Genomic DNA, 20038 nt, shown 5'->3' with positions numbered 1-20038 from the left:
GCCCAGTAGAGCAATCTATTGTTTTTGAAAAGGGGCTATGATCCTGATGAGGCCTAATTGAGTCGATTAGGTAAATTGGTTTTCAGAAAGTTCCTGAAACAAGCAATAAAGTTATTTGTGATTTCATCTTTCCTGGGACAGATGTTAATAATAATAATAGTACATTTGTAGAAATGTAGCCATAAGTTTTCTGGCTGTATATAATGCTGGCAATATATTTATTGCAATAAATATATAAATTTCTATCAATAAAAAGTTTTCTAATTAGCTAATTACTATCTAGTAGTTTTCATTTTTAGTAGATTTTATCTACTAAGATCTGTACAGATTTATATATTGAGCCATGTTAACCAAATTTATCAAGTCTAAGAATAACCCTCAAACCACCCACAGAATTTGTTGTGGTATTTTATACGGTATGTCATCAAATTTTGAACAGGTCAAAGAATTTGCTTTTTTACTATCCATTAGAATCTTTTAGCCTATAAAATTTTAAAATGAAGGATTGTTCTCGTACACAGGTTAAAAAGAAAAGTGATTTTCTTTACTCCCGGCTGAAATACTGAAGACAGGATGGTGGAGGGATAAGAAGTGGGCGTGATTTAAATCTTTAGTTTTTATTTTAAGCAGAAGCTGCAGCACTTTGGTCAGCCCGTGGCTTCCTGTTAGCACTGCATAACCTGGAGCAACTTGGACATGTTTGTTTATAGGCTGACAGATAGCTGTGACCCCTTCTCTTTTCTTCTGATCTGTGCTCATAGTTATGATGATCTATTAGTTTCTCTCTGGCATAGCAAAAGCTTTCAAAAACCTAGTTACATTTTTTTTTGTGGCCAGAGTTTGAATGCCTTTACAAAACAAAATAAAACATCTCTCCCGCCCATTTATCTTTCTGCAGTGTGAATTGCATCGTTCCTTTCCGGTTTCTTTCTGTGGCTTGCTCCTGACATGCAGGGAGAACACGTTTCTCTCAAGCCTTGTGACTAATTTTTATTTACGTTATCTCAAGTAAATAGCCAGTGAATACACCAATGGCTAAAACAGAGAAACTATATTTATAGACAGAAAATGAGTTGAAATGTTGAGGGAATGTATGAGGATAAATAATGTAAGCCAATGTGCCCTTCCCCCTCATATTAAATTTCAAAATCCAGTTTTTTCACTCTTCATGGATGAGTGCAATCACATTGAACTTTCAGCTCTAATTTTTAAAAGCGACTATAAATATAGAAAAATTTGTTATTGAAAAATGAACTATCCATTCCCTCCATTCATTTATGCCTTTACTTTTTAACATTCTGCAGCAGAATTAAGCATAGCTTTATAAAGGAAACACCAACAGAAAAACACTGCAAAACTGGATTTATAATGATAAAAAGAAGATTTTTATTCCATTACCTGTTCAACAGCTTCACTCACCCATATATTTTATGTAATGGAAATGTTTCTGTTTATTTCTAGTGCACTATAGCCTTGCTTCTTGGTATCTTTTTTTTTAATCTAAGGCAGAATTCAATGCAAGCTGTTTAATTAAGTGGGGAGAGCATATGATTAAAAAGATCTGAATTCCAGTCCCGGTTCTGCTACGTCTCCGATACGTGAGAGTGAGCAAGTAATGTTACTTCAAGGTTAAAAATAAGTGCTGTGCAGTTCCTACTGCCTCGTGGCCCTGGTCTCTGCTGCAGTGCGCGTGTGGCGGGTACTCAATGAAGACTGAGGAGACTGGAAATGTGCGGCGGCCGCAATCCACAGACACTTGCCGTTGACGAGCATGTTGAACGAACGGCAGAGGTGCAGGGTTTCAGGGTTCGTATCTCGCAACTCCATGTTAAACTGGTGGTGAAAGTGAAGAACAGAGATACCGAGGCACTTGCTCAGAAGAATTTACCTGGTTTGTGGCAGATCTGGAACCAGACTTATGTCCTAATGTCTGGGCTGGTGTCTTTTATATTAACCGTATGTCCATGGAATCCATGAAAATTGTATCTTAATTTGGAAGTCATTATGACAGACCATAAAAAAAAACCGTATTCAGAACAAACATTTGTCTAATCATTTAGTAGATTCAAAATGGGCAAATATCTATTCTGCAGGAGCACATGTTAACATTAGTCAAAGGATTAGAAATAATGAAGACTCCACTTCGACACTGCTGTATTTCATCATGTACACAAGTGTTTAGAGCAGAGATTTTCAACCTTGTTTCATCTCATAACACACATAAACTAATTACTAAAATTTTGGGGCACACCAAAAAATATGTTTGCCAATCTGACAAAAAATATAATAGGTATAATTTTGATTCATTTACACCAGATGGCTTTTGTTATATTGGCTGTTGTCATTTTTTATTTGATAATATAAGGGAAAAGAGGTCAGTACCCTTGACTAATAGTCAAGTATTGCATGTTTTAAAAATTCTTGTGGCACACCAGTTGCAAATCACTGATTTACAGAGTAATTGTCATGTGCATAAGTAATATTATGGTAGGTCCAGGGAACACCCAGAAGAAAGTATAAGCCCTCTACTTGTCAGACACACAAACAAGTGACAACCACATTCTAGTCAGGGCTCTAAAATAGGTGAGAGGGTGCTAGGGAGTGGGAGTCAGGTTATGAAATAGATAGGAAACTTCTAGATGGATAGAGCAAAGGGCAGCATTTCAGTTACAAAGGGTAAGTAGCAGGGCCAAGCCAGAGAAGAACACATTAATGTAAAATATGGAATAAACTAAGTAATTTTGGTCAGTTGGAACTTAGTATTCAAAAGGACAGGCAGTAGGTACGAAGCTGACCAGGTTGACAGAGGCAGAGCCCAGGAGTGCCTGTATCCCATGCAAGGACTTTGGCCTTTGCTATGAGGTTTTATATAAGGTCTACCGGAAAGTTCTGGCCGTTTCTATCACAACAAGTTTTGACACGTAAGCACATGTTTATTTGGCGCATGTGTGCCTCTCTATTTTTATCACTTAATGTATACATACTGACGTACAAAATTAACTAAAACAAAGTTGATTCACGTTAGTCTTATGTGTGAAGCCATAGTGTACCCATGGCTACTGATAAAGTTCATTTACGCCACTGTATTGTATACGAATTTCAATAAAGAAGAAATGCTACAGAAGCATGTAGAAATTTATTGAAAGTGTTTGGGTGAAGATACAATTTCTGATAGGACATGCAGAAGATGGTTTGAAAAATTCGAGACAGGTGATTTCGACCTTTCTGATAAGCCACGTTCTGGGCGACCATCTTTGATCAATGTTGTTAAGACCATGTTGGAGCAAGATCCTTTTCTGACAACATCGGAGATCGCAGAAAGGCTTAATTCAGCTCAGCAAACCATTTCGGACCATATTCAGAAGATAGGATTGGTGTGGAAATATATTATTTAATAAAGTTTATTGACGGTAAGAAAAATTTGTATTTTGTTTTATTCCAAAAACAGACAGAACTTTCTGGTAGACCTTATATTTCAACAGTTAACTTATGGAAAATATCAAGCTTATCTAATAGAAATTTAGGACAGTTACATAAACCTGTTAATATATTCAACAAATATTTATTATGCATTTCGAAACTTGTAGGACTCACAGAGAAAAAGTATTTCTATGAAATGTATTATGTATTCTTTTTGGATCAGGGGATATTCCTTGCAGATGGTTTTTTTATCTTATTTTTATTAATTTTAATGCAGTGACATTGATAAATCAGGGTACATATGTTGAGAGAAAACATCTCCAGATTATTTTGACCTTTGATTATGCTCTATACCCCTCACTCAAAGTCAAATCATCCTCTGTCACCTTCTATCTGGTTTTCTTTGTACCCCTACCCTCCCCCCACTCACTCCTCCTTCCTCACCCCATCCCCACCCCTCCACCCAACTCCCTGTTACCATCACATTCTTGTCCATGTCTCTGAGTCTCATTTTTATGTCCCATCTATGCATGGGTTCATATAGTTCTTAGTTTTTTCTGATTTACTTATTTCACTCCGTATAATGTTATCAAGGTCCATCCATGTTATTGTAAATGATCCGATGTCATCATTTCTTATGGCTGAGTAGTATTCCATAGTATATATGTGCCAAAGCTTTTTAATCTACTCGTCCTCTGACAGACACTTGCGCTGTTTCCAGCTCTTCACTATTGTGAACAATGCTGCTATAAACATGGGGGTGCATATCTCCTTCTGGGACCGTTCTATGGTGTCCTTGGGGTATATTCTTAAAAGTGGGATGGCTGGGTCAAAAGGCAGTTCGATTTTCAATTTTTTGAGGAATCTCCATACTGTCTTCCACAGAGGCTGCACCAGTCTGCGTTCCCACCAGCAGTGCAGGAGAATAAGTGCAGATGTTATTCGCATAGTGTCTCATCAGTGACACAGCAACAGTGAACAGCATAACACAGGTATGTGGTAAAATAGCACAGTATTGTCGCACTCCCTCATATCTGCAATGCAATAGGGCTTTTTCCCCTGTTTTCCACTCTGCAGAGAAAATTAAAAAATTGATTTACTGTTATTTAAATTAATAATCACTTCTGGTACATGAGTAAAAGTAGCATCCAGGACTTTGCTGCTTAAGGAAAGAAGGAAAAACATCTGAAAATTACTGACATTATTGTCTAATATAAAGGTAACCAGAAAGCAAAGTTGTTTACATAAAAATGGACATTTTAGGAGAAGAAAAACATTAAGTGATGATAAAAACCAAGATGCATCTGTTCTTTATTTTTCCTTTTGAATGTGTTCTCCCTACCAATTTCAACAAAGAAGAGAAACTTTTCAACTGTGTTTATCTCTAGAGAATAGGACTTTAAACTGGCAAGATGTAGAAACACTAACAATGAGAAAAAATATATACCAGGGCTTCAAAGATGGTTAGAAACCTGAGATGGTTACCTAAGTGGTCTAGTCTTTTAACATCTGGTTTTAAATGAAGAATGAGAAGATAAAGTCAAACAAGCCTTGTTGAGTTTCACCTGACCCTTGAGAGCATCATGAGAGGATTATGAGAGGTAAGAATATATAATTGTGCTGTTTCAGATATAGATTAAATCTGATTATTACTGCTATGAAAATAACATATCTAGAATTTTTCCTCAATAAATCTTCAAAAATCATGTAATTTCAAATAGGATGCGACTTCCATGTCTCAATCTTGTCTGGGCACGATAATCACAAAGGAATCATACTGAGCCTGTGATCCCTGCTCCATCTCTGGTCCATTTTAGCAAGGTCTTTACTCTCATGGACAGTGTTTCTGCTTTTGGCAGTGGAGGGAAAGAAAGCTGTTACCAGAGGAGTTAACTGCTGGGTGTTTGGAGACAGATTGTCGGAGGTCCAGCCCTCCCAGCCTTCCTCCAAAGAATGCAAGGGGGAGGCCTTGCTCTCGCTGGAGGCCCTCTGGCCTTGGTGGTCAGGAAACCAGAGCTACAGTTCTTCCTCTACCATTGAAAGCTTCATCTCAGCCCTGGCCAGTTGGCTCAGTGGTAGAGTGTCAGCCTGGCGTGTGGAAGTCTTGGGTTTGATTCCTGCTCAGGACACAGAGGAGAAGCAACCATCTGCTTCTCCCCCTCCCTCCTTCTCCTCCCAAAACCATGGCTCAAATGCTTTGAGCAAAGTTGGCCCCAGGCGCTGAGGATGGCTCTATGACCTTGCCTCAAGCGCTAAAATAGCTAGGTTGCTAAGCAATGGATCCTGGTCAGGTGCATGCGGGAATCTGTCTCTGCCTTCCTGCCTTTCACTTAATAAAAAAAAAAGAAAAGAAAAAGGAGAAGAAAGCTTCATCTCTCTGGATCCAGACAAACCCTTGGAAAATCTTCCTCTTAGAGTCATCCTGATGGGAAAGCAATTTTAAAAATTACAAATTCCATTAATACTACATTATTTACAAGGGTTAAAAGGCCATAACAATATTTCCTGAATAAACTCAGAGATTTCCTCCCAAAGATTGTGGGACAGGGGGTGGAAGAAGGGAGTTCGGCAGTTAAAAATAAACAAAAGCTGGCAGAGCAAAGTTATTTCCTGCCGAAAGACAAGAAGTGAACCAGTGATTAGACAGAACAGAGTTCCAATTCAGATCTTAATTTTACTCTTTGGATCAAATGAACTGGGTGACTCTTTAGAGAAAAAGTTGGTCCATCAGACTTCTGCATCCCAAAAGGGGTTTGGGTTTAGGCATATGTTTCCTCTCCTGTCGACATCCATATTACCTTCATGGGTTTCAAAGAGCTAGTCATGCTTCAAAGCAGGAACTGCAGGGGCCAGGCAAAATGATTTCATTCCTTCTTTGAACGAGAAACATTTGCGATTTTCTAAATGTGACCTTTTATGTATGATTTTTTTTGTTTTTGTTTTTTGGGTTTTTTTTTGTTTTTTTTGCTTCATTTAAAGCAGAGACTGGAAATTAACAAGATCTGGACTGTGTCTTTTTAAAAGTACTTTTGTCTTTGCGATTCCTAGGAGAGCCGACAGTGCCCACACCAACTTTCTGAAGCATGGTGCCATGTAGTCTTTGGTATTTAAACTTGTGAGTTTAAGTGAAAAATTCTCTAACCTGTGTATTTTGGAAGGAAGGGAGGAAAAAGAGGGACAGAGAAGGGAAAAGTTGCAAAAAATAAAAAATGATTAGTATGTCAGTTGTGATTTTGATTCCTGCCAGTCTCTGGCTAATGTCTCAACTTTTGAAAGATACTCAGTGGAAACTTTTTTTTTTTTTTTAAATCAGTCGTGAGAATTGAGAGAAGAGGAAATGGTTATCTACAAAATGTAAAGCACATTTTCCTTGGTGCTGAATTTTAGCCTGGAATGAATTTTTATGACCACATTATAAACCTCTGAAAATAGAGTTTAGTGGAAGTGCCGAAACGGCCTTAAATATATTTTACTGGCAAATGTGCTCCTGGAATGATTTCTATAAAGGTAAAGATATTAATTTTATGCAATCCATATGTATGTGTGTTTTAACACATTTGGGGGGTTACTTATTTTCAGCATAACTAGCACATAATCAAAGATGGAACAGAATGATTTGAAGAGTTTTTCAAGAAGAAATTACATGGGCTGTCTGTCAAAGGTTCTGCATAATTCATTTTATTCTAATATTGTGGTGCATTTAGCTCCTTACAATATAAGCACCAGGGAAGAAGATAGATCAGTCTGGTGTGATTCCAGAAGTTCCTCCTCAGAGCCCAATACCTATTTCATTTCTAAGGCGAATATTCAATCAAAGTATGAAAAAACTCTCTTTTCCCATCAGGATGTGTGTGGTGTTCTAAATCCATCAGTTTCTTTGAGAATTTAGAAACAACAGAAATGAATTTTGCCACTAAACACTGTCATCTTTATTGAATGATATTTGAGAGATTAATAAAATGTTATGATTTGTATATGTAGTACTTTAACATAGGACTTGCTGCTGTGATTATGATTATAATGAAGTTTAATTAGAGTTTGAATAAAAACAGTTCAGTATTTCCCATAACAGACATCCAATTTCCCTCCATTTTAAGGTAGTTACACTAATTTGGCCAGGTTGCTGTGCGGAAAAGCCTTCAAACTCTTTGGATGTTCTATTGCCACCAAGGCAGGAAATGCCAACTGAGAAAACCTATAGTTGGGAGAAAATAATGAACTGTTTCTGTAGGAACTTTTAAAGCACATTTTGATTTGGATACTTCTGAACTTGGATAAAAAAGGGACGTATGTAGGAAGGAAAGAGAGAGAGAGAGAAAGAGAAAGAGAAAGAAAGAAAGAAGGAAAGAGAAAAAAGGAGAGATAGAGAAAGAGAAAAAATAAGTAGAAATCCATTATTTAGCTAGATTATGGGAAAAAGGGTTTAAATAAAAGCTTATTGGAAAAAGAAAAGCAAATTCTTTTGATAGCTGCCCCCAGTAGAGTGTGTCCTATGTGACCCTGCCCTCATCATATCACACCCTATTTTGTATTTGTTCTGGACCCCACACACTAGGAGGGAGGATGACAGAGTGGGGCACATTGAGAGGGTGCCTCAGGTGATTAAAAGTGTATAAAGATTGTAGCTGAGGGGCTATGGAAAAGAACTTACTCGAGTTCTGAAATAAAGTTGAGTAATACAATAAGACAACATCTTCAAGTATTATTATTATTAATCATTATTATTATTTTGTGAGAGAGACAGAGAGAGAGATAGACAGGGACAGACAGTCAGGAAGGGAGAGAGATGAGAAGCATCAATTCTTTGTTGCGGCATCTTAGTTGTTCATTGATTGCTTTCTCATATGTGTCTTGACTGGGGGGCTATAATGGAGCTAGTGAACCCTTGCTCAAGCCAGCGACCTTGGTCTTTAAGTCAGTGACCTTTGGGCTCCAGCCAGCGACCATGGGGTCATGTCTATGATCCCACGCTCAAGCCAGCAACCCCACGCTCAAACTGGTGAGCCCATGATCAAGCTGAATGAGCCCACGCTTAATTTAGAGACCTTGAGGCTTCAAATCTGGCTCATCTGTGTCCCAGGCCAATGGTCTATCCACTGCAGCACCGCCTGGTCAGACTTCAAGTATTATTAAAATTAGGATTTATTCAGGATGGCCCTGAGGAGGAAGTATGTGAACTAATGATTCTAGTTAATCCAGATGAATTTATCCTTAAAACAAGTAAGAACAGTTCCATAGTTAGAGCTCTTTGAAGATGAAATATGTCATCTTGTAAACTAGTGATTAACTTTCCTTCACCAGAGGTTTTAAGGGAAAACTGAGGGCCTTAGTAAAAATTAATTAATTGTGTGGAGTACTGAACCAGATTCTACCTTGTAGTCATTGTGACAGTGACAACTACCAATCTTTGAGGTAGCTGTGTCTGCAGGATCACTCTTGACTGAAAAGAGTACTTGAGTAGAATATGCCAACACCAACATATCCTGAGTCATTTACCTTCCTGCGCTTCGTGGTTGAGCCTTGCCTGGAAGTGAACAAGCCCCTGGAGTATAAGCAAGTATTTGCCCAACACAGAAAACCACTAAAGGAAATCTACAGTATTTTTTGCACCTCATCTTCCACTCAGTTTCCCTTGGGGGGGAAACAGAGCATTGCAACAAGGCAATCTGGTACTTTAGTAAGGGATTTTTGAATTGAAGGATTATCTGGGTCACTAATTCAGGTTGTTGCTTGATGTTCTATATGTCAAGCCTACCTGTTGTAAATGAAGCTCAGTATATTTTCAACTTAGCTTTAACCTAGTGTGCTTTCTGGTGTGTGGGCTTATGAGTTTCTAGCAGCAGGTTGCCATCTTGATACACAAGGTTGGTATGAGAATTTGGTGAAATAATAAAGTATTCACTTCTGCCTTTGTGTAGCCACTTAATAACTTCTGTTTCTATTTTACAAGTTACAATTACCCATCTACACAGCTTCTATTAATATGGGTGCTTTTAAGACATTTGATGTTTGGTCCTACTTAATACCAATTAAATCAATTTCTGGGGGGAGAGGGGAGCCTAGGCATTAGTATTAATTTCTCTAGGTGATTCTAACATACAATATCAAGATTCACTGTACTGTTATTAGATGAACTGTAAATAAAGCCCAATACTTAATTATAGAAAAAAATGATTGATCTAAGGTAATATTATCTTGAAATATCTGATCACTAATTTAGGTCAATACAAGAAATGAATATGAAGGAAGAGCAAGCAGAATGATTTTATTAGTTTCTTATTCTTCCTGAAATATTTACATTAAGAAAAAAATCCCAATGGTGGCTTTTCTGAAACAAACATAATACAATAAACCAGAATGTTTCAATAAATGGATCAACACTAGTGGAATTAGTAATTTATTGGGCTAGTTTGTGATTTGGCCAAAAGAAGATGCTTCACATGGAGGTATAATTCTCCTACAATATGTACTAAAACAGACCCAAAATGTCAAAATGGAACCATTTCTTAATGTGTACCAAAAAGTTGCCACTTTCTTCTTTTTCCTGAATAAAGTGGCAACTTCTCTCAAGTCAAGTCATCACAAATCTTGGAATCAAAATAATCAAAAGTTGCAATATGACAGAGTATGCTCATTCAAAAGCAACACTTTTATGAGGAGAGATGTACTCCTAATAGTGACAGCCAGAAATTGGTGTATTTGGTATGTAACTGAAAGCTAATATAAAACTTATTAATAACTAACTAGGATATAAATAGTGAAGCAGTCACTATTGGAAATAAAAGTGACGATGTATGATGGTATGACTGATGTTTAGAATAGTTCATTGGTATGCAATGTATGTCCCTATGTCAGAACTGTGTTACTCTCAAAAGTAAGACTTACCTTCTCTCTTAGCCTCCATCAGAGTGCACCCTTGCTCTCTACTGCCCCAGATAACACTTGCTACTAGACATGGGTAATGAGGAGTAGTGATTTTGTGGTTTGAGGCAGGCTCCCTGTGGAATCCTTTGAACTGCAGAAACCTTGCTACTTGCTGTGTCTTTCTTGTTCTTACCGGTTTAGCACAAACATTGTCTTTCAATGCAACTACATGTTCAAAGCAAAACAAAATTGTGTTAGCTTAAAGGACTCATTAATTTCCTTTGTGCTCCAAATCCTCTGCATTAACAAATGCAATGTGCTGATTCTGTATTCAAACTTATTATTCCATTTGGATTTCTATTAACTTCAAAGGAAACCTGAAAAAAAAGTATAAGAGAATTAAATCCTTGTGTTGAAAAATTAATACATTACTTACAACTGACCCACTTTTTACTTTCTCTATTTTATGAAATTTTAACATTTTTCTATTTGTAAGACTGATCTGTAGTTAAACTTGTTCCAGGGTATTGCTCCCTTAAAGATGAAAACTCCTACCCAATTCATGTCCATGTATTTCTGCGATGCTGGTGATATGGTTGTTTTAATAGCACCTTTGGAATGCTGATTGCCATACTGATGATGTGTGCATGTGTGTAGGTATTAAACATAAACATATTTGAAACTTAAAAATGATAAACTAGACATACAATCAGTTAAATAAAAAGAATTTTAATTTGTATTGTTGCTTTTAAAAGTTATCTATTCCTTAAATAATTTATCATTCACCATATTGAGAATTGTCAATATGTACAAAAACTGAGCCTGAATTGCTATGATTTAAATATTCATAATATATAAGTATAAATAAATAAGTGCTTCAATATTATCTCTTACTGATAGAAAAAACCAAATTAATGCATGTAGTTGTTACAAAATTAGTATAACCCTAATGAATGAATTACAACAATTTGTCTGTTTATATGATGATAAACTGAGTTTGATACTTTGCAGTGATAAATGCTAAGAAGGATAAAAGGAAATCCAGTTGCTAGGTGATATCAATAATTCATTCATTTGATACTAAGCAGAAAATTTAAATCCCAAGGTGATATGACAGGTTCTGAAGAATATCTGTATCTAGCATAAAATAGATGTCAGTTTTTTAGAAAATCTCTCTTCTGTATGAATATAAAGTAAATACCTTTTCTATTAAATGATTTTTAAAAATCTGTTTTTCAATTTTCTAATTGAATTTCCTATTTTAGTCCCATATTTGTGTAAACAAGCCAATATGTAGTCAAAAACACAAATTATTAAAATCACTTTTTCCTATTACTTCTCATGTTGCTCCCCACAGAGTTGAAGCTCATGATTGTGTTTTCAAAATCCGTTTACTTGAAAATTGGGACATCCTTCCTAACCCATGTTTCTGGAGGTTTATTTTTTTCTAGGAGTGGTGAGAATGCTATCAAATCCGAAAGGTTTTTCTCCTTTAAAACAACGGAGATTTTAAGCACATGATTCAGAGGCCCTGGGAAGTCTCTGTGTGCCACATCCTGTACTGGGATCCAAGGTTATGCTCCTGGGGGCTCCACCTGCATTAATAATGTGATGTGTCTTACCATTCAGTAACTTAGTAGAATGAAGTAAAATTTTTACATGAGATCTTGCTGGTATTTCCACTTCATCTCTTCCAAGTTACTCCCTGAACAAACATTCCCTCTGAAATTAGGAACAGATGGCTATTCCTGTTCTGTTTCTATTGTTTTATCATGATGTTTTTGCCCTGTAAACTTAAGAGCCCTGAGTTGCCAGACCCGCTAATTTTTCAAGAGAATGCTCTGAAATTTTATAAAAAATGCCCCAATATTTAAATTTTAGATTATTTTTTTAATCCAGTTAAAAATTTATCTGTGGGATGGATTTGGCTTGCAAAATGTAATTTTTTTCTCTAGAAACCAAGAAATGCTCATTAGTGAAGATACTCATATATATGTTAGAATACATAGTGATAGCTGGCATCTCTATGCATAAAATTTCTTTTTTCCTCTTTATGAATATATTTTAGAAGTAATATGAAGAGCACTTGTCATCATCCTCAGTGGTCCATGGCTATATACTTAACAACTATATGAAGCTAGTCAATTTTTAGAAATTCTCTTACTCTCAGTTTCTTTGTTTACATGAGATTGGTAATGTAACTAATATGTTAGCATCACACAGTTGCTTGCATTAAATACTCATTTAAGTTTTTTATTTTATATTTTTATTGATTTTCTTTGAAACTAAATAAAGAGGTTTCTTCCTTTGTACATGATCATGTAGTGATTTACACACTTGTATCTCTTTTGTTGGACTATGAGGACAATAGCACTTCTTTTTATTTCTTTCTTTTCTTAAAGTGAGGGAAGGAGAGATAGAGAGACAGACTCCCACACATGCCCCAACCAGGACCCACTCAGCAACCCCCATCTGGGGCTGATGCTTGAACCAAGTTATTTTTAGTGCCTGAGGCCAATGCTCTCAGACTAACCAAGCTATTCAGAGCACCTGGGGCCAATGCTACTGGCAGCGAGAGCAGAAGAGAGAGAGAAGGGGTTGGAGGGAAGGGAGAAAAGCAGATGGTTGTTTCTCATGTGTGTCCTGACCAAGAATTGAGCCTGGGACATCCACAGACCAGGCAACGCTCTGTCCACTGAGCTGATGGGCCAGTGCCAATTACATTTCTTTCTAAGAGATATTTTCTCTAGCCATTCAAATGCAAGTTAAGCTCAATTTTTCATTCTGTCACATTATATGCAGACAACAGATTTTTAACTTTTACCTTGCTCCAGAAAGATGAATACGACTTTAGGAAGGTTGCTCCAGACTTAACCATCTTCCAGTTGTTTTTAGAGTTACTGACAATGATAGAGAAATGTGAAACAGAAACATTTAAAGGGATCACCATTACCAGATTCTCATATTTCCAATGATTTCCTTTCAATTCTTATTTGTCTCTTAGTAGTACTTCAGTCTGTTCATAATAGGTTCAAACAGCTGGATTTAATGTAAGAGTAAATTTCACTTAACAGATTTTTCAATACAGTAGTAATTCAGTTAGTGAGTGAAGGTTTTAATGCCACCACCACAGCGTCTTCTCAGAATTTGCTAAGTTGTTTTGAAATATTTTTCCGAAAATGTTAGGAAGTATATTATTTTCATCTCCCTCTGAAAGTGGTTTTCTATTCATCCCACCCTCACAAACATTCTTGTTTTCCATGAATCTTTATCTGATAATTTTGATCATTTATATTCCTTTTATTCTGCCATTTCCTGGTTTCTTGTCATCTTAATAATTCATGGAAAAGTAAAACAAAAGCTGCTCTCAATTTTAAATCAATTCTAGAAGACTATAAAATTCTGTATTAGGGAATTCAGCTCAGGGAACACTATTATGCTCTGTTGTCATACCCAGAGCTTGCCTAAATGTGACAGCTGAAACTAGCACTGGCACCCAGTGAATAACAAAGGCTGCTACAGGCGACATTAACTGATTCTAAATGGAGCCAGAGCAAAAGCTAGATTACTCAGTCTTGTGTCTGCCATGAAGGTACTGAACAAGGAAGAGAGTCATCCTCTCCTTTTCTCAACTTATAGAAACAATAGTAGATATGTTTGGGTATAATTTTCAAATACTGACTAGCCAATATCTGCTAGCAGGCAGGGTGACTGGTATTGAAGAGTCAGATGCTTGACTCTCTCTTTTCCTTCTCTTCCATTGGAAAAGCTGCTGGGCTAAGAATGAGGTTAGAGTTATGGATACCAACCTGTTTATTAGTCCAAGTGAAAGGTTATTATGTGTCATGGTGACAATGACTATTCAGAGAAGTAAACTTTCCCTTTGGTTTCCATTCCTCAAATGGGGTACTACTTGTTATGATGACAAAAAAACTACTCAGAGACCAGATAAAATGCATTGAAGGGTCAAGGGGAGGCAACAGTCCTAGCAGCAGATCACAGAACTGAAATTTCATCTCCAGCCTTACTCAGATATTTATTAACAAGTATAAATAGCTCAAGGAAGAAGAAAGAAGTTCTCAGGAGGTGAAGGAAAGGACAAGGAACATGCTGACTCCTAATCTCTGTTCTGAGAGCCTAAACATTTTTTGTTTCTAAATCTTATCCTGCTGTTTCTCTGTTTCCAACATGCACTGTTTCTAGTATGAGGTCAGAAAGGCCCCTGGACTCTCGGCTGCTCAGGGCTTTTCACCCTAGGGTGCCTTCTTGTCTCTAATTGTTATCCTAACTCTGCATGTGTTCACAGCATGTTCCCACATATTCCCCTTTCTGTTTTAGCAAAGATTAACAAAGGGTAAGATGGTTAGGTGGTTGCAGTGGAAGGTGAAATGCAAGCATAGAAAGAAACAGATTTTTAGGGGTCACAGGCATACCTGTATTTTGCAAAACTTCTTTAGCATGCCTGATTAGATGTTACAAAGTATTCCAGATGATGTCAGATGCTCCCTAAATGCTTGGGAGCAAGTTAGGTGTTTTTTTCTTTTTCAGGTTTATTTTTGGAGGTAGATTCACTGTCAGTTTTTGAATTTCTGGAACCAGGTTGCTTTCTCGGGGCTGATGCCAACTCATGATAAGTTTTCATGTTTCTTGCTGATATTCAAAGAGGACCTGTTGATGACAAATTACAACATACCATCACCCCTAGGTTAGTAATTTGACTGATTCTGCCACTCACGGCCAGCTAATATATCCTGAGAATACAACACAAGAGGCTAATTGTTACCCTAACTCTGCATGTTTTCACAACACATTTCCACAATTATGCCCTAGATTAAGGCAGCATCAAGTGGGACTTGATCAATCGGAAGGAATGGAGAAATATTTTGCAGGTACACTTTGATTAAGTACATAGAGAATAATAAGAAAAAGAAGGTTGTATAAAAAAGACTCATGGATCTTTGACTTTAGAGGCTAGGCTGCTGGTTATGACAATCCTGAAATAGTTAATGCAGGTTTGAGGGTGAAAAGTGTTAAATTATAATATGCTGATTTTGAGATATCTGTGATACTACATTAAGGTAGAATCATCTAGGAATAAGAATAATACACAGATTTAAATCTTAGAAAAGAGGCTTTGTAGGATGTATAGTGTGGAATTACCAGAAGAAAGTAAAATAATTGAGGTCATGCCCAATGTACACATGGAGAGTGTTAGATTATAAGAAACACAAATGTTGAAGGAGTGATAAGAGAAAAGAGGACTTGTAGGGAGACTAAGCAATAGCCAGTGACATTAAAAAATAATCACAAAAGAATACTGCCCTAGATGCCAAAAAAAATGTTTGACAATGAAGACCTTGGATTGAGCCATGAATACATGAATGAAAGAAATTAGAGACTTTGAGAAACTTTAGAAGCAAAGATAAAAGGATAGTTCTAGGGACTTGAAGAGTAGGTACAAAAATATAGTTTTATTATCATGAGAAACAGAACTAGAAAGTCAACAGAATTAAAAGACCCAATTACTTATTTCATTGATGCTGTCTTTTTGTTGGTGATTTTTTCTTTTTTTTTTTTTTTTAGATGAAAGAAGTTTGCCCATTTTTACAGGTTGAGGGCATGGGACACAGCAGAGAGAGAAAGGGTGAAGTTATAGAATGTAGAAGAAATAAACAAGAGCAAGTCTCAGAGGGTATGGGTCTGAGCAGATGGATATAATCGATTCTGAAACATAGAAGGCATTGAAAAGAAGGAGATTCATGGGAGTGAGGACATAATAACATGTATAGCTGCAGGATAAAGAACTTGGTTATCAGTTTGTTCATGAGCAGAAAAGAGTTATTTCTTACTGGGTGGCCTAGAGGAGATTAATGAGGGTTTAGCAGGACCACTGTGGAAATGGGAGAAGCTGCCAAATGGGGTCATATAAGAAGAATTTTGAATAATACTAATTACCAAATGTTTCCTTTATTTCATCTTAAACTTTAGGGAGGTGATAAGGAGAATAAGTAAGAGGTAAGTAGCGAACTGGTACTGAGCAAAAGCTCAGGGAGAAATGCTCACTAGCAATGCTCAGATCACATGAGCTTGGCAAAAGCATAGACCTCCCAGTCACCCAGCTTACAGGATCCTGAATTTTTCATCTGAGAAATGATGATTTCCTGCTGAATTCAAACTGCTTTGAGCCTTGGGTGCAATTTGAAAAGTTTGTGATTAATAAAGAAAGTCCCGTAACAAGGGAGGAAATAGGAAAGTCATTTATATCAACAAATTGGTAACATTGCCCTCTGACATAATCATTAACTAATTAGGCACAATTTCAATGCAAGGATTTATCTCAGTGGCTTTGCTCACTTAAAACTGATGAAAAGTGCTTTTATTCTGTTTGCTTATACCTGCAAGTCACCTTTGTGCAGGGTGCTCAGCCACGTCTTCTCAGCTCACTCATCTGTGGCTGAATTTAATGAGATCTACATCTTCCTGTGAAGTGGGTTGTGGAAATTATTGTAGTGATTATTAAATCATTTTCCCAAGTCCTTTTAATCTTTGAAATGTTTAATTTTCCAAATCCCAAGTCATCTAGTAAAATGAAAAGACTGCAAAAGCAGCACAGCTCCCCTACCTTTGCCCAAAGTGAATATTTTCCCTCCTACCTCCGTGATATTTACCGACATCCATTATGAAAATTAAAAAGCTGCAGTAAACCACATCATGAGGTTCTTGCTCTTTTTCTGGAGATTTAAGTTTGACAGTTGGGAAAGAGAACCAACACAAACATAAACTTTGTCAAGGCAAAATATTGTGCCTACGGTGAGATGGTGAATAAAGAAAACACTTCCAAGTTCACAATTTGATTATTTGGAAATTTGTATATAAGAAATAAATCTATATATGATATTTGCTAAACTATGAAGATATTATATATGAATGTATATGGATATAAACTTTTCTGCTAAACTCTGAAGATGCTTATTACAAGTATATTGTTGAAAGGGTATGAGTTGTTTAGAAGACATTTGGAAGCTTATCTATGGCCTGTCAATTATAGCCAAGGTGACCATAAATGCAGCTTGTCCAGTGAAGTCTCAGTTTACATATGTTGTCTGTCCTATAACAATTAATAGTATCTGTCCTCCTTTGTCTCGGTTTAAAAGATGAATTTTAGGCCCTGGCCAGTTGGCTCAGCGGTAGAGCATCGGCCCGGCATGCAGGAGTCCCGGGTTCGATTCCTGGCCAGGGCACACAGGAGAAGCGCCCATTTGCTTCTCCACCCCCCCTCCTTCCTCTCTGTCTCTCTCTTCCCCTCCTGCAGTGAGGCTCCATTGGAGCAAAGATGGCCCGGGCGCTGGGGATGGCTCTGTGGCCTCTGCCTCAGGTGCTAGAATGGCTCTGGCTGCAACAGAGCGATGCCTCAGAGGGGCAAAGCATCGCCCCCTGGTGGGCATGCCAGGTGAATCCCGGTTGGGCACATGCGGGAGTCTGTCTGACTGCCTCCCTGTTTACAGCTTCGGAAAAATGAAAAAAAAAAAAAAAAAAGATGAATTTTATTTTAACCCTACCTAGGTATAGAAAGTGAACATTATATTTGAACTAGGATAGCGAGTGAGAAAATAAATCCTACTTGTGAATTTGGAAAGTTTATCCAGTTTAACTTTTTTTGAAGTGCGAGTTGTAAAGTGACCCTCGATATAAACTTCACTCTCTTACAGAAGGTAAGAATGCCTGCATTTATGCATTTTATCAAAATACAGAAAAATGTGAGTGCTACTACAATTGTGCCATTTACAACTCACTGCTAAATTTATATCTTACTATGAATCTAATAGCTTGAACACATTGTCAAAAGCAGATCTTGAAAATGCTACATATTTCCTTCCATACGTAATGCTAAGTGTAGAATGATTCATTCCTACCTATAAAATTCAGAAAAATCAACATTTGATAATATTACAGTTACCTTTGAAAAATAGGCTGCTTTTGAGAAATTCATTAGATTATTTTATCACTTTTACTTACAGAATGCTAAAATTACTTCTGTAATAATCAATGTGTATTACCAAAGGCATATTACCAAAGGCAAGAGAAATATATTATGTCAATATGAAACCAAAGTGCAATTATGGTGTAGGACTATGTAAACAATTTAATAATTTTACCTATGCCTCTAAGACCTTCAGTCATTGTCATCAATTTTCTTTTTTTTTTTTTTTTTCATTTTTCTGAAGCTGGAAACAGGGAGAGAGTCAGACAGATTCCCGCATGCGCCCAACCGGGATCCATCCGGCATGCCCACCAGGGGGCGATGCTCTGCCCCTCTGGGGCATCGCTCTGTTGCATCCAGAGCCATTCTAGCACCTGAAGCAGAGGCCACAGAGCCATCCTCAGTGCCCGGGCCATCTTTGCTCCAATGGAGCCCTGGCTGCAGGAGGGGAAGAGAGAGACAGAGAGGAAGGAGAGGGGGAGGGGTGGAGAAGCAGATGGGCGCTTCTCCTGTGTGCCCTGGCCGGGAATCGAACCCGGGACTCCTGCATGCCAGGCCAACGCTGTACCGCTGAGCCAACTGGCCAGGGCATCAATTTTCAAGAATTAGAAAAGTATAAATAAAAAGAATTATTTTATTATGAACTTGCCAGTTACAACTCCTACTCTTTATTGAACAAGTTGAAACCCATAGGATGTAAGCAGAAACCAAATTTATCCTTCTCTGCCATTCCATGTTAAAACCTAACACTAAGCAGATAAACTTTATTTGCCAAATAATTTTTTATTTGTCCCTGGGTGAAATCAGGTGTATTACAAAATTTCTGTGGCCCTTCATAGGTAAAAATTCTCCAATTCCTTTTAGACTCAGAAATGATCTTATCAAGGTTAAGATGTCTCTGACAGGAAAATAATCAAGTTATTCCAATTTGGGGTAAACTTCACATTGGAAACCTGGAAAAGGGGAAGGCAGTAATTTTTTGTCTGTTTCTTCCTTTCTTCCTTCTTGCTTCTTCTTTCCCTACACTTCTCTGTCAGGAAAGTGATTTAAAGGGAAGAGGTACAAACTTGGGCAGCAGTCACAGTAATGATCTGCCCCTGTTTTCCCCCTCACTTGGTAGGCGTTCACTTGCCGACTCTCACATAGGACACTGCTGGGTCTTCCAAAGCCCTGCTGCAGTGAGACTGACTGCAGTGACTGCTGCTGGGGCAGGTGATATGTAGGCTTCTGTCTCCTAAGGACTTCAAATTTGCCACAAGTGCCCAAACCTTTGACTTCCAGAAGTGGACCCCGCATAGATTTTCTTTGTTGGGATCTCTTTACACCTTTGGGTAATCTTCTTGGGTAGCATCTCTTTAATATGGATTTAGGCTGGGTAGCTCTCTTGGCTGAAGCAAGAACATGCATTCTTTATTTGTCAGTGGATAGAAGTGCAGCAATGTACCAGTGCAGCTCTGTTTCTCTTTGCCATCTCAACTCAAAACTTCAAGGCAAGCACCTTGTCCTCATGTACTAGAAGTGCCTCTGCTTCTCCTGACTTTGGGTGTGGTAGAGAAATACCTGGCATACTCAGAACACTCTCGTGAGAGAAATAATTTTTCTTCAGCTTCTTTAACTTTTCAAATTTTTTCTTGTCTTCACATAGAGAGGAAATTGTAAGAGGGAAAAAAGTAAAGGAAATGCCACAGCATTTCAACAGTCCCCCCCAGGAATGTGTGTGTGTGTATACCATATATAATACCAGTATATATAATATACATATTTCACCCTGTC

Source organism: Saccopteryx leptura, chromosome 4 (assembly GCF_036850995.1).
Source record: "Saccopteryx leptura isolate mSacLep1 chromosome 4, mSacLep1_pri_phased_curated, whole genome shotgun sequence".
In the NCBI taxonomy this organism is placed as follows: domain Eukaryota; kingdom Metazoa; phylum Chordata; class Mammalia; order Chiroptera; family Emballonuridae; genus Saccopteryx; species Saccopteryx leptura.
The sequence above is the reverse complement of the archived record's forward strand: the minus strand, read 5'-3'. Positions refer to the sequence as shown.